The sequence below is a fragment of the Nicotiana sylvestris genome, chromosome 7 (assembly GCF_000393655.2).
Source record: "Nicotiana sylvestris chromosome 7, ASM39365v2, whole genome shotgun sequence".
Taxonomy (NCBI): domain Eukaryota; kingdom Viridiplantae; phylum Streptophyta; class Magnoliopsida; order Solanales; family Solanaceae; genus Nicotiana; species Nicotiana sylvestris.
Genome location: NC_091063.1, coordinates 121406225 through 121419186, shown reverse-complemented (window position 1 = coordinate 121419186; position 12962 = coordinate 121406225). Strand labels below are relative to the sequence as shown.

The following is a 12962-nucleotide window of genomic DNA, read 5'->3' as shown; positions in this document are numbered from 1 at the left end:
GAACATGTCATTTTCACTCCACACTTGGACAACTTTCCATATTTCTTTTTTGGTTCATCTTTGCCTTTTCTTCTGTTCCTCTGAGGTCTACCAGGCATGAGTTTAGGTTTGGGAGGCTTATCTTAGGATTGTTGGTTTCAGGCCACATCTTCATATTTATCATAGGCTGGATGAAATACGTGTATGTTTTTAAGAAGGTATCCCTCTTATACCAATGCTCTACTGCCTGTTCAGGTTCTTCGTTTATGTGATAGTATGCAAGAACAACATGTTGACATGGAATACCCCTCAACTGCCAAGCTCTACAAGTGCAAACCTTATGAGTGAGATTAACTACATGCTTATGCAGCCCTTCTCCAATCTCAAATCCAACATCAGCATTCCAAAGGACAATACATTTTCTAGCAAGGTCTTTGCTATCCTCTAACAATAGCCTTGCCATAGGTGATATATCAGATATCCAAGTATCAGCAAATTTCAACATATCCACTTGCCTAGTCATTATTTTCCTTCTAATCTCCTCCAACATAGTTATAATTGATTTATGCCTAGAAGCTAAAATCCATGAATTAAAGGTCTCACACATATTATTTTCAACAACATCACACTTGGAATGCACTTCAAAATAAGCTCTAACCCATGACTTTTTTGGATAATATAACAAATTCCTACAAATATCCTTACCAAGTTTGTCCATTTTCTCAAGCTCCTCTTTAAACTTAACTTCATAACTAGATTTAGAGCACCTCCAAAACTGTTTTCTCCTTTCCTCTCCTTTCCATTTCTTATGCCAATTAGACCATATATGCCTGGCACACATCCTAAATTCAGCATTAGGTAAAACTTCATTCAAAGCTGTAGCAAATCCCTACACAATAATTAATTCAAATTACAGCAGCATATTACTACACAAAACAGAATACTTAACAACAGCAGAATACTAATTACTTAACAAAATAACAGAATACTTAAGTACTTAACAACTGAACATATCACATTAATGAACATCAAATACTAAAATTACTTAATAGGCTACTTAAGAGACAACAGAACAGAATACTTACCTTTTGCATATCTGCCATCACAGTCAATCCTTCTCCAGTTCCCAATTGCAAATCATCTTTCAAGTAGTTGATGAAAAAACTCCAGCCATGTTTTGTCTCCTGGTCCACAACTGCCCATGCTATAGGAAACATTTGCTGATTTCTATTCTTGCCAACAACAACTAGAAGCTCACCTTTACAAGCACCCTTTAAGAAACAACCATCAAAACCTATGATTCTCCTACATCCTTCTACCAACCTTTCTTCAATGCATCAAAGCACACATAAAAGTAAACAAAGAGATTTTTTCCTGGCTCAGTTTCACTGTCCATCCTTACCCAACATGAGCTACCAGGATTGGTCTGTTTTATCATATCAGTATAATCACATAACCTTGCAAACTCCATATTCCAATCACCCATGGACTCTCTGAGAACACACAGTTTAGCCCTATAACAAATTGTCTTGCCAACATACAATCCTAGTTTGTCCATACACAACTCCTGTATTTCCCATATCCTTATGTGGGGCTGCTTAGTTATTTCATCTTTGAATTTCTTTGCAACAAACTTTGAAGTGCACAACTTATTCTTGTTTGAAGTATCACATTTGTGTACTGGGTAGTAGTTCTTTACTTTAAAATCACCTCAATCTCTATCAATACAAGCATAACACACCCATTTGCATCTCTTTGATTTACACTTAGCCCTCACCCTATGTGGTTCATTTGGTCTCAATTTAATCTGCACCTTGTACTCAATTGCATAATTTGCTAATGCTTTCCGAAACTCTATAGCATTCTCAAAAATCATCCCAAGTTCAAATATAGCAACTTCACAATCAGGATCATACCTGACTTTTGTACTCCTCCTTCTTGCTGGTATATCAACACCAGGAATAGCTTCAGGATCTAACTCTTCTGTTCTATCTTCACTATCAGCCTCTGAACTATCAATAAACTGCTCATCACCACCTAATTTACCTACATATCTTGAAGTCTTGTTTCTTCCAATATCCTCAAATCCTCTGTCAATACCTGTTTCTCTTAGTGGTATCTCATCTGTTGCAATTGGGTTTTTCCTCTTCTTACCCTGCCTCTTGCTCCTCCTTTCAGCCCTTAGAGATCTCAATTCATTATCAACATCTGAATCATCTTCTTCAGGAAGAACATCTTCTTCTGATTCACTACTCTCAACATCTGATTGCACTCCATTTTCATTAACATTATGGTCTGGTGGTTCATCTCCATCAACAGCATTTACAGTTGGTTCAGAATAATTGTGAGTTGGTTCAGCATCATTCAAAGTTGGTTCAATAGGAGGCTCAATAGGTGGTTCAGCAGCATTGTGAGTTGGTTCAGTTGGCGGCTCATTAGGTTCTTCAGTATTTGTATTACTCCCAGGTGTTGCCCTAGATTTAAATTGGTCATTACCACCCCCACCTACTTCTGCCCCACATAAAAGACCAACATTTTCTTCGACTACTTCAGGCTGACTCACCCCATGACGCAAATAAACATCCAAAATATCACCATGTTTTAAATCTTTCACAAATTCATATAACTGAAAATCAGAAAAGACTTTGATAAAATCACCATCTTTTTCCTTTTGACAATAAAACCCTTCGACAACTGCATACCCAAGGTCTTTAGCATAAGCAGACAACTCGACAACACTAAAATGGTCTTTATCGATAGCAACAACAAAAACATCTAATTCCCCTTTGCATATTGGGACAGGTTGCTCGATAAATGTACCCCCGTGGTGAAAGCGAGTTAAAATATAGTCATCCTCCATAATATTCCCTTACATAAGACGACAAGGGACTAGCACAAAGGAAAACCCCAAAAAAACCCTAGCTTGAGAAATAACTTGCAAATTACTTAGCCCTAGCTATAACAATAGAAAATAAGGAGAGATTGGACCTTGAAGCGTTGTAAATATAGTGAGAAATCAGTGGAAATACTACATTCCAATACCATTGACCAAAAGAAGAAGAAGATTAACAGTGGTAGGACCTTTCTTCGTTTTCATCGAAGGTAAAAGGAACAATGGTAATATGTTTAGATGTTTGTTTAGGGCTAGTTATATGTATTTTAGTGGAAATAACACCATATAGCTGAGGTGGACAGTGAGGTGGACAAATAAAATGATGTGGCACGATTTATAATGGTTACTTTTGCCACGTAAATGGAGATTGCAGAACACGCGCTTTGTTAATTAATAAGCCAGCAAAAAACGTGTCTAATTGGTATGAGAATTACCTAAGAAACGTGTCTAATTGAAAAAAGGTCTAGTTTAAGTGTCTAAGTGAAAGATCGTGCCAACTTTAGGTGCCTCCGTATGTATTACGCCTTAAAAATACTAGATAAACAGTAAATAACATGTTAAAAAGCGGCTATCCCGCACTATTTCTACCTATTTCATCCGCAAAGCAGCCCATGGTAGGGTAGTGTACCCCTCTTTCTTTTTCTATGTATTTCCTTGCTTGTTTTATGTTACAGTCGAATTCGGAATTGAGGCGTAATTAATTGATTTGTGTTAATTTCTTAAATGACCCAATTTTGTATTATTTGATTTGGCCAGCCGAAGCACATTGGAAATGAGGTATGGGATAAGAAGATTATGGAGATGCTACCTGATCCTTCATCTGCACCTTCTAATTAGGTACTTCCATTTTCGTTCCCCTTTCTTTTTTACTTGTTTTTTTTTTTTTTTTTTTTAGTTAGGATTTCTGTTTTTCTCTATTTTTAATTGGCCATGTAGTCTGTTTGATTTTGTTAAAATTTGTATTCGACTCCGAGCTTTGATAATGGTATTTCAAACATTTGCTTGTGTTCTACTTTTGCACCTTTCAGGTAATCGTTTAGAATTTAGATTAATGCACCAATCTGCGATTTGATATATATTTGGAATGCGTTATGTTCTATCTCCTGCTAGCTGATCTGAACTTCTCATTCACCCATTCCTATAGATTCTTTTTTGTTAATAAAACGGATGGTTTGAAATTATGAAGCTACTTAGCTCAATTCAAATGCCATGAATGATAGGAAAGTGGGCGTGTAAATTCCAAATCTCAAGTAAGCAGCTCTGGTTTGTATAATTCAGCTTTTAAACATGATGATGGGATGGTTTGAAATTATGCCGCTATTTGGACAGTGATTTGAGTTTTGAAGAACAGTGAAAAATAGATAGCTACTGACCGGAGAATATGGGGCACCACCTAGTGGTATCATCAATGGAGTAGCTGCAGACTGCATCGCTGGAAAAGACGAGGGAGTAAAGACTGAGGAGGCAGAAAAAGGGTTTTGCATATTATGGTCTCAACAATCATTTCTCTGTTCTCGTTGAATATAAGTAAGCAGGGCACCACCTAGTGCCTCATCCTGAATGTACAATACGAACTCTTCAGGAAAAGCAGTGTTTACCCAATTTTTTGAACCAACCCTATTAAGCCGCTGCTATTTAGCAATGCCTTGCATGGGCACATTGATATTCATTAAAAAGAGTGGTTTTTCACAAAACCATTTCTAATTTTCTTGAGAAGGGGGAGCAAGCAACCTAGGAACCTTTAACATTTACAAATGATAATTACGAATCATTGAGCAGCTAGCTGAGAGCATTAGAAGCCAGCCTAGGTACAATGAGATGAAAATACAGCATACTGCAGCAACCCTCATGCCAATTGCCATCACAGCCTGAAGTACCTTGTGTACATATGGCTTGTAGGCGGCTTTCTTCGATTCCCCTTAAAGTTAGAGATTCTTATATCATAACTAAGCATGAACAACTCGCATTGTTATGGGATCAACTTTTTTTAATATGAAATGAAAAATGATCCCATAAGAATGCTAGTTCATGCTGGAAAACTACATAGGAGGCAGTTAGGGCAAAGCTTGAAAACTACATGGAAAGCCATGAAATGTAAGAAATCATTAGCAATGGCATTAGCACTACAGTTGATGTACCTTTTCTTTAACACAACACTCTTGTTCGGATTCCTGGGAACCCGATGGGTTTACTTTGATGATTTGGTGCTTTATTGCCAGTATTTTTTGGAAAATCAGTTATAAAATTCGAGAAATGAATTTGTGAGACAGTAGGACAGAAGCAGTGATCAGCCCTCATGGTGTAGGAGTTTGGAAGTTTTTAGAAACCAACAGTCAAGCTTTTCCTCAATGGTGCAATCAGAATAGAGAATATAAGAATAATCAACTTTTGGCACAACTTGTGGATATGGATTACCCCATGGAAAGCAAGAATGTCCTTACCTATTTAGTCTAGAAGCCAACATTGAGGCTACATCATCGCAAGTTGCAACAGACAATGGCTGGGAACTTAGGTTCAGAAGAGAGTGCTTTGACTATGCAATAGAAAGGTGGCCAGGAAGTAGATCAGGCATGCAGCTTAATAGTAAGTGAGGATACATTGATTTTGGATGCTAGTGGGAATTGAGTACAGGTACAACAAATTTTCAAGAAGTTATATTGTGGATCAAATGCTCCATATATCATGCTTCTGCTGGTGATAGCTCATGATTCCTTTCTAACCCAGTCGAATTTGCAGAAAAGGGGAGTAAACATATGCAGCAGGTGCTTCATTTGACGCATGACATGGAGGATCAAACATTTATTCCTGCATTGCCAGTTACAAGGCAACTACGAGACCTGTCCTGATTTGTAAGCTAGTTGGGTCATAGTTGCAAAAAGGAGCTGAGAAAATTATTGAAGACTGTCCCTACTTGTGTGTGCTGGACTATTTGGGAGGGGAGAAACCAGAGGCGCATTGAAGGGAAATCATCCAATGTACATATGTTGAAGTATACGTGTTATTACAAATTTTAACCGCAACAGAGGAAATTGGTAGAGTTTATAGGCAATATCAGATGCAGCAGGTTAATACTCCTTCTGTACATGGGTATACCCCTTTTTGGTATTGGCCAGCATTGGCTAATTTAGTGCTAGATAATAGTATAAATGACATACTACCCTCCAAGAAGGTTGGAAGTTACCACCCTACAAAAAGGTTGGAAGTTGGTGAATAAAGCTAAAGAGGAAGGAGGTTTGGGTAGGCGGCTCAATGAAGATGTTGGCCTAAAGCTAAACTTCAATAAGAGGCCTTCCATCCAATACAATGAGGTTTGAGGAAAGAAGTAAGAGGCCTTAATTTTTTGGTCAAAACAAAAATCTCATATATATATATATATATAAAGCCCATTTTTCTAGCTTTTTGAGATGCAAAATTATGAGTAGTAATTTTCTATTATTGATTTCTTCTAAAAATTTTCTTTTATTTAATTTTGATAAACCCCTTTCAACTGAGGCAACTGCTATATGAATTGTTAACACTATTCTATAAACAACAAAGGCATTTGGAAAAGAATGAAGTTTTTCTATCTGATTGAGTATATTAATTAAAGTATATATTTTCCACTTATAAAGAACTTTTCATTTGAAAAATAAGTCATAATGGCTATTTTATTTTAAAGAACGTTCAAGGCTAACCAATTTTGGAGGGAAAAATATATAATTTAAATAATAGAATCTAATTCAAGTTGTTATCATTTATAGATGTAGATCTTGGACCTATGGATGGGATGATATCAAAATATAATCTTTCGCTGCTTAAATGTGCTTATTGCAATGCTTGAAAAACTTAAAGAAAAAACAAGAAGAGAAAGGCAGGGAGATGTTTTCAGCACTCTAGTTTTTACGAATAGTACTCTCAAACTCGAAGAAAAAGAATTTAAAAGTATAATACACATTCTTGGAAGAGGATGCTAAAGGATAAAAATAACGTGGGCCAATTTAAGAGGTTAGCTGTCAAATGTAAATGAGGCAAGAAAATATTTGCATGTAAAGTGATTACTAAAATGACATTTACCGAAAGGATGGTTTCATTTTTCTTTTAATGAAAAATTGCACTTTCTCCTTAGAAATACTCAATATTTTTACGAAAATCAAAAAATATACATATTACTAAAATAAATGGGGCCCCACGAATATGAGGCCTAAAGCAGTTGCTTGGGCTGCTTCACCTTTCACCTCCCTCTGAGTTAAGTTGGTGTGTTCCTTGGCTGGATTGTCTAGGGCATTTTCGGTTAGATCCAAAGTCCTTTTGGGATAAAGTGATGCAAAAGCAAAGTCAGAATAGTTGGATGCTTCTTTAGCTTAATGCATCTGCTGATGCTCTCTCTTGTACTTTATTTTACTAAGATGAACTTTGTAGATTTGCAGCTCATTCAATTATTGGATCTAGTCGAGAATGTCTTTTGCAGGTTGGAGAATAATGTGTAAAAGCTTCAGAGAAATCGTCAATTAATTTGCCCCTTTTACTTGTTGTCATGCCCCGAGCCTAAAGGCGAGACCGGCACCTAGTGCCAATATAAAACTGAATAGAGACTAATGCTGACTAAATGTCAATATAAAGCTGGGCCAGCAAGACCGTCATAATTACTACAACTGATTAGCCAACAAAATATACGTACAAGGCCTACAAGCCCAACATACTGCATTAACTGACAGGATGTGTCTACAAGCCTCTACTGTTAGATGTACTGTGATCAGAACAGGGCCCCGACCTACCCATAACCTATCTACATATATACACAAGATGTACACAAAACTTTTAGACCCGGCAACTTCGAAGGATGGAGAGCTTATCGATAAAGCTGAACTCGGGCAAACACCTACTCGGGAGGTCTACCCATCTGCCTGTCTGGACCTGCACGCATAAAATGCAGCGCCCCCAGAAAGGGGCGTAAGTACGAAATAATGTACTGAGTATGTAAGGCAATATACTGAAGCTGAAACTGAACTGATCATATAATAACTGAAAACAACTAGGAGTCAAAAAAATCTGAAGATATGCTCATCTGCTGATACTGACTCAACTATCTCAATATAGTGAGTAAAATAGCTGTCCGGCCCTATAAGGCTTGGTATATATATATATATATATAACTGCTCTGCCGTAGTAGGCTCGCTCATAGGCGCTCGACCATACTAAGCTCTGTATCTCGATCAACTAGGCTCGCTCATAGGTGTTCGGCCACAGTAGGATCGGTATATAACTTACCATCTGATCAGAGGTTGCCCAATAGGGGCCTGCCCATCGATTATAGCTCGATGATAATGAAAATACTTTAATAATTTATATATAAATTCTCTGCTCTCTTGATTGGAAGAAGGAAATACTCAATTGAATATGGAGGCCCGATAAGGATAATATCGTAACTTACAAAACCACGCAAATATACGTAACTTGCAAGACTAGCAAAATATACGTAAATTCCGGGATATGAATTTTTCTTTGTGACTCGTTATCGAACTTTTATAATTACAAGACCATGCAAAATGAAGGAAGAGCTTAGCCTTAACATACCTGGAGTAGGGAAAAATCCGTATGATATTCTTGGAACAGGTTGCACCGTACTCCGCTAGAATCGCAAAACGTAATTATGTTGCTAAGACTTTAATAATTCTTGTTGGGTTTTTTTCCGTAGGAATTAATTGCAAAGAAAATGTCTAATATCTACTTCATCCAGCAAGTAATGTGAGGTCCTACGTCTCTGTTCTTAGTTTGGAACATTTCAAATGAAATTAGCATAGTTTGTTTAGTCTTTAAATGAAACACTTTGATTAGTCAAGGTCTTGGAAATGAAATACATTGTATCTTCATGACACCATAGCAAGGAATGACTAAGTCATTCCTTATAACATGGCAAGCTTCCACGTGGGGTTGGGGGTGGGATAATTAATCTTTATCCACTTATTATGTAATTAGGTAGTGTCCCGTTACCCGGTAATTAACCAATTATCCGTGTAATTAAGAATTATCTCAAATTACCTAAAAATATTACTCATTTTATATATATATCATATTATCATGGCCATGTGATACCTTGTATGGTACTAGTCCATAATTATCGGGTATTATCGCTCGACACGTATTTTATCCCAAATTGGCCACTTTTAATGAAACTCGTTTTCTTTAATTCGTGTACCCTTTATCCTTCATGAAACTTATTTATCGCTTGTTATAAATAGCATAAATATGTTAGCCTCAAGATAATCTCATCCCCGAGTTTATGTCAATTAACTGAAGACGAAACTTTTAACGTACGAAAACGCAAGATGTAACACTTGTACTCTGTTTACATATTGTGCAAGTCTTTGGTGGATTTGGGTGGAACTCGTAAACCTACATACTTCATTAGCTTGTTCACGAATAAATTTAATTAGAAATCAGTGAAGTTGAGTGTGTTTGATGCAAACTCTTGTTTTCTGGTTTAAGCAGAGCAAGATTCCCATCTTACGTAATTGGAATATAAAGCCAAAAGGAAGTTGCGACTGCCATGACATGGCTCCAAGGTCTTGCATAGTGAAGTCCCTTGCATTGCTGTGTTTGAGAGAGCAACAGATAACGACGGTAGGCTTTGGCAGCGGAGCAAGCCTATTGCCTTTATTTGACATTCTACCTTTTTATTTGTGCTTTATGCTGTATTCTGGGGACTATGGATCTCATTGTTCTTGTTGTGTTCCCATTCAACTCTATTATATCAATTTCAAGTATCTTTTTTCTGTTTATCAGAGTTTCAAGCTTCATAATCTGCTGATGCATGTAAACTTCAAGTTTTCTCCTCATGACAATAAAAAACATGCTTGGCCAGAAGGTTCCTTTTTATTATGGCTGAAAAATGTTTAGCTAGCATGAAGGTTGAATAGGTTTATGTGGCAACACTGTTGTAGGGTGTATCAGAAGTTCTACTCACTGTGTATTTTTTCTTGCGATGATGCAGGCGCCTATGAAATTCTCAGGACCTGTGGGAATAAGGAAAATGTCTTAAAGTTCTCCTTGGGTGAACTCATGTTGAGAGGACTTTACATCAGTTTTCTTCCTTCACTTGATGGTTTGTCCGCGGGTGATGAACCTTAAACGTTAAGGTTAATTGAATGTGCCAGAAAAATAACAGAACAACGTTGAGCTAAAAGATTTGGTGATTGTTATGGAAATTAATATTTTTGGCCTGGTTTGCTTGGTAATTTGGTGAGGTTTTGGTTTGTAGTTGGACTTGATGGAATTATGGTTTGCTTGGTAATTTGGTGAGGTTTTGGTTTGTAGTTGGTCTTGATGGAATTATGGCAAACCATACTACTGAAGGTCCTGAAAATGCTCTTAACATCAGTTTCTGTTTAAATGCGAGTGTCAGTAGAAATTGAAGTGAAAGTCGGCCCTTGTAGAGGGTTATAAAATGGTGTTTGAAAGCTAGCTCGTACAATTTCTACCTATTAATATCCCAAAAGGAGTTGCTAGTATGAGAAATAAAACCATACGTTTTCACTTGTTTTAACTAGGGAAAGATGAAGAGGGTAAAAGGTCTTAAAGAATCAGCAAGTTATATATCTAGCAGAAATATAGAACTATCAGAAAATATATCCTTTTGTCATGACTATCATTTGTATTCATATGCCTAATCATGACATAAGGGTAAAGGATAAAAGGGAATGGAAATTTTCCCTAAAATGTGCACTTTTGGCTCAACAGTTCTAGTGGTTTATTGTTTTTGAGAGAATACCATAAATAAGTAGAATGCTATTTAAGGACAAAGCATAGTTGAAAGAACAAATGGGAGTACTTATTAACAGGATGATATTTATAAGGTGCATCTGCAAGTGCAATACATAAGTCACATCTGACAGATGCGAATTTTAGGGAGAAATTCAAAAATAGCCAGATTTATAATTGATCGTTCAAAAATAGCCCAGTTTTAAAAGTAATCAAAATTTAGCCACTTTTCATTGTAAAGATAAAACTGAGCGAAAATACTATTCAAAACCCGGAAAATACGCCAGTATATTATACTGGAGTTCCAGCATAAGTAAGCTTGAACTCCAACATATTATACTGGAGTTCCAGGATAAGTATGCTGGAACTCCAGCATAATATGATGGAGTTCCAGCACAAGTACACTAGAACTCCAGCATAATATGATGGAGTTCCAGCATAAATACACTAGAACTCCAGCATAATATATTGGAGTTCCAGCAAGTATAATTGTCCAGTATAATATACTGGAGTTTGGAGCACCGGTGCTCCAGTCTCCAGTATATTATACTAGAGTCAGCAAAGTATACCGGTCCAGCATAATATGCTGGAGTTCATACACTGGTGCACCGAACTCTAGTATATTATGCTGGACCGATCTCTGTTGCAGCAAAATAGTGGCTATTTTTCATTGACTTCGTAAACACTGACTATTTTTGAATGACTAGTCCGAAAACTGGCTATACCGTGCTATTTTTACCGAATTTTACATTGGACAAAATTGGATTAATAGCCTGTTTGGCCAAGCTTCTAAAATTAGCTTATTTTGGGAAGTGTTTCTCAAAAGTACTTTTGAAAAAAATGCTTTTGGCGAGAAACAGTTTGTATTTGGCTAATTAATTTGAAAAGTACGTTTGAGCAGTAATTAGTGTTTGACCAAGCTTTTGAAAACTGTTTCTAAGTGTATTTCTCAGAAAAATGCTTTTGGAGAGAAGCTACTTTTTTCTGCTTCTCCTCAAAAACGTTTTTTTTTCCTTCCAAAAGCTTGGTCAAATACCTCAATTTTTGGCCAAAAATGCTTTTGGCCCAAAAAAGCACTTTTTGCCCAAAAAAAAAACTTGGCCAAAGAGACTATAAGTGCTACTTATAAAACACATTTGACAATTACGACTTATAAATCTCGCATTCGATAAATGTTTGCCTTCGGCGTGACTTATGGCTTGCATTATCTTCCGTCTATTCTTTCCTTTATGGTTTGTTTTTAACTTGCATTCTGCAAATGCGTTTTGCATTTTTTTGATATTCCCTTAAAACAACAGCAATGGTTGAGCCAAAACGTGTACATTTAGGGAAAAATTCAAAGGAATAAAGGTAGGTCGCTGCATATGTAGTGGATGAGTACCTGGCGCAAAACAAAGGAGACAGACAGGACAAAGCTGGATCATTAATAAGGTTACGAGATCTTCCCACTTTAACCAATTCCCACCTGAAAATCAATGTCGTTTGGGAGACAAGGGGTTGGTGGATGTATCATTAATTAATATCCTTTTCTATTTCTTGGAATTTTGGAAGAACATATCGAATATGAGTTTACAGGTTGGTGCCTCAAATTCATACGGACATTATCCTCCTAACCATACACAAGTCGTACCGGCAATTTGCAAAGATATACGAAATTGCTACTCCATTAGTACTCCCTCCGGTCCATAATAAGTGACCAATTTGCTTTGGACACACCAATTAAGGAAATACTAAATACTAGACAAAATAGTTAGTGTGACTAAACTATCCTTAATTAAATATTGCAGCATAGTTATAGTATCACTTATTTCTCTTCTCAAATATAAGGAGTAAATGACTTTTTAGAGATACACACAAAAGGGTAATTTTAGAAAAACAAATTGAATTTTTTCTTGATTATATAAATGGACACTTATTTTGGACCAAAATATAAAAAGCAAATTGATCACTGTCGACATGTAATTTTTGTCTCTCCCCAAGATTTTACACATTTTAGCATAAATATTTAGTTTAGGTTTAGTATCGCTCTCTTTTACTTTATTTTTAGAGAAAATGCATAAAATACCCATTAAACTTGTCAGCAAAAATTATTTGCACACCTAAACTTTACGGGTGTCTTAACACCCCACTATTTTTATCTATACTAAATTTAATACCCCATTGAGTGATGACCTGACATGAAAAGTGTAGCTCATTTCGTTGATGCGCGTGAGGTAAAAAAAGAAGAAGCTTTAAATTAATTTAATTATCCAGGTGTCACTTTCCTATTGGATACTCTAACTAATTAAACTCAATACTAATTTTTTCTCTTTTTTTATTCATTTTCTTTTCTTTTTCTCTTTCTTCATTTTAG

The 12962-nt window shown here is 36.3% G+C and overlaps 1 long non-coding RNA gene across 2 annotated transcripts; it reads left to right on the top strand.

Moving 5' to 3' along the window:
* The first annotated feature begins 3495 nt into the window (after positions 1-3495).
* On the top strand, positions 3496-10241 carry LOC104219125 (uncharacterized). 2 transcript variants are annotated; one of them, XR_709165.2, is made up of 3 exons: positions 3504-3709; positions 9341-9472; positions 9843-10241. It is a non-coding gene; the product is annotated as an uncharacterized lncRNA (long non-coding RNA). The 2 variants fall into 2 exon arrangements; XR_709164.2 differs by lacking the exon at positions 9341-9472 and having other exon boundaries at positions 3496-3709.
* The last annotated feature ends 2721 nt before the right edge of the window (positions 10242-12962 follow it).